The sequence below is a fragment of the Arachis duranensis genome, chromosome 5 (genome assembly GCF_000817695.3).
Source record: "Arachis duranensis cultivar V14167 chromosome 5, aradu.V14167.gnm2.J7QH, whole genome shotgun sequence".
NCBI classification, from domain to species: domain Eukaryota; kingdom Viridiplantae; phylum Streptophyta; class Magnoliopsida; order Fabales; family Fabaceae; genus Arachis; species Arachis duranensis.
Window position 1 is genome coordinate 30791651 of NC_029776.3, and position 2700 is coordinate 30794350.

Here is a 2700-nt window from a genome sequence, read left to right on the forward strand (position 1 = left end):
CTGTCGGTTCTCAATCATGTCGGAATAGAATCCATTGATTTTTTTGCGTTTGTCATCACGCCCAACAATCACGAGTTTGAAACTCGTCACAGTCATTCAATCCCTGAATCCTACTCGGAATACCACAGACAAGGTTTAGACTTTTCGGATTCTCATGAATGCCGCCAACAATTCTAGCTTATACCACGAAGATTCTGATTAAGGAATCCAAGAGATATGCGTTCGGTCTAAGGTAGAACGGAAGTGGTTGTCAGTCACGCGTTCATAGGTGAGAATGATGATGAGTGTCACGGATCATCACATTCGTCATGGTGAAGTGCAACAAATATCTTAGAACAGGAATAAACTGAATTGAATAGAAAATAGTAGTAATTGCATTAAAACTCGAGGTACAGCAGAGCTCCACACCCTTAATCTATGGTGTGTAGAAACTCCACCGTTGAAAATACATAAGTGATCAAGGTTCAGGCATGGCCGAATGGCCAACCCCCGAAGTCTAAGAACCAAACGTCCAAAGATGGATTTTAGATAAAAGACGAAAACCAAGATGTCTAATACAATAGTAAAATGTCCTATTTATACTAGACTAGCTATTAGGGTTTACAAAAATAGGTAATTGATGCAGAAATCTACTTCCGGGTCCCACTTGGTGTGTACTTGGGCTGAGCTTGAGCTTTACACGTGCAGAAGATTCTTTTGGAGTTAAACGCCAAGTTGTAACGTGTTTTTGGCGTTTAACTCTGGTTTGTGACGTATTTCTGGCGTTTGACTCCAGAATGCAGCATGGAACTGCCGTTGAACGCCAGTTTGCGTCGTCTAATCTTGAATAAAGTATGAACTATTATATATTGATGAAAAACTATGGATGTCTACTTTCCAACGCCGTTGAGAGCGTGCCATTTGGAGTTTTGTAGCTCCAGAAAATTCATTTCGAGTGCAGGGAGGTCAAAATCCAACAGCATCAGCAGTCCTTTGTAAGCCTTTTATCAGAGTTTTGCTCAGGTCTCTCAATTCCAGCCAGAAAATACCTGAAATCACAGAAAAACACACAAACTCATAGTAAAGTCCAGAAATGTGAATTTAGCATAAAAACTAATGAAAACATCCCTAAAAGTAGCTAGATCCTACTAAAAACTACCTAAAATCAGTGCCAAAAAGCGTATAAATTATCCGCTCATCATGAATCATCCATAGTTGGGTTATTTGGTTCAACAATTGTTGAATCTTAATACTCTAATACTATGTGAAATGGTATCAGACCTTTGATGCAGGTTAGCAAAAAGGGAAATGAAGAATCAGCTGCAATGGCTATGAAAAGGCCATTGTACTGCAAAGAGAAAAAGAGATGATGATGAACAATAGAGAGAGGAGTCAGAGAAAAGTTGGACAAGAGAATGGATGAATCAGTGAAATGAGAGAATGATTTATCGTACCGTGTTAACTAATTATTGAGTTATATATACATGTACAGTGAATTTGTTAAATAACTGTCAACAACTGATTTACTAACTTCATAACTAATTGGCCTAACTAATTTCTGCATTTAGCATTTATTTATATTGCATTCCATATTTACATTTCAATTCTTTTATCACAATAGTCGTATCATGTTACATATCATCAGCGTAGGAATTAAATGATGATGAGACCCAAAAAAACAGATAAAACCAACAGAAAAATTAATTTCTATATCTAATTAAGTATAATATAAAACATTACTAACTGACTTTGAACTTAAATATCATTCTTCTCTAAAGATATTCGTTATCTCGATCAAATATGGATGAGGCTGTATTTTATAAAATATAACAAAAAAATTATATAGTAGATATACAGTACAATCAATTCTAAAAAGTGTAATGCATAAATTAATTTCTTTTAATGCTAATTTAATTTGGATATAAAATTAGATGTTTACATTTTTTTTAAACAATAACTAAGAGCAATTTTAGTGGAGTGGTTTTAGAATATTACTATTGACAAGTGAATTAATTTAAAATTAAAATTTACATTAAAATTGATAGATAAAATAAAATTTATCTCATTTTAAAAAAAATGATATCATCTTAACAAAAAATTAATTAAATTTATATATAAATATATTAATAAAATAATTAAAAATAATATAAAATTTAAATTGAATTAAGATCCAACATTGAAATATCAAATTTTACGTTTAGTTTTTAAATTATTATTTATAACATATAATTTAACGAATGTTAATATAACATTTTATAAGATTTAAATTAAAATTCAAATAAAAGCTAATATTAAAATTGCTCTAATCATCTACTGTTAAATTAATAAAAATATATCATTGGATAATAATATAAAACTTTTTTGGAATATTTGTGCATCAAATTGAGTATTTACTTTTAATTATTGGATGAATCAATGATACTTTTTACTTCCTTGACTTATTCAATTACTTCCTCTCAATTTTTTCCTTTTTTAAGAAAAATATTGATGAGCCCATTCAACTGCATTTTGACTTATTCACTTAGCCTACCCAAATCAAACATTTCTTGTCCCCCTCATCAAGAACTACCTCAAATTGTTTTTGGTGACTCTTAACTTCCTCAACTTGGTTAGTGTAAGAGTATACTAACCTAAATAAAACAGTAATTGCATTAATATATAGTGTATATATCTACATTATGAATTTAACACGTTTTTGTTTTAGCCGTCTTTATTTGACCT

The 2700-nt window shown here is 31.1% G+C and overlaps 1 long non-coding RNA gene across 1 annotated transcript; it reads right to left on the bottom strand.

The window, feature by feature from the left end:
* Positions 1 to 351: 351 nt before the first annotated feature.
* On the bottom strand, positions 352 to 1393 carry LOC127747800 (uncharacterized). The gene is made up of 2 exons (XR_008009748.1): positions 1139 to 1393; positions 352 to 1028 (listed from the first exon to the last, which is right to left on the bottom strand). It is a non-coding gene; the product is annotated as an uncharacterized LOC127747800 (long non-coding RNA).
* Positions 1394 to 2700: the final 1307 nt, after the last annotated feature.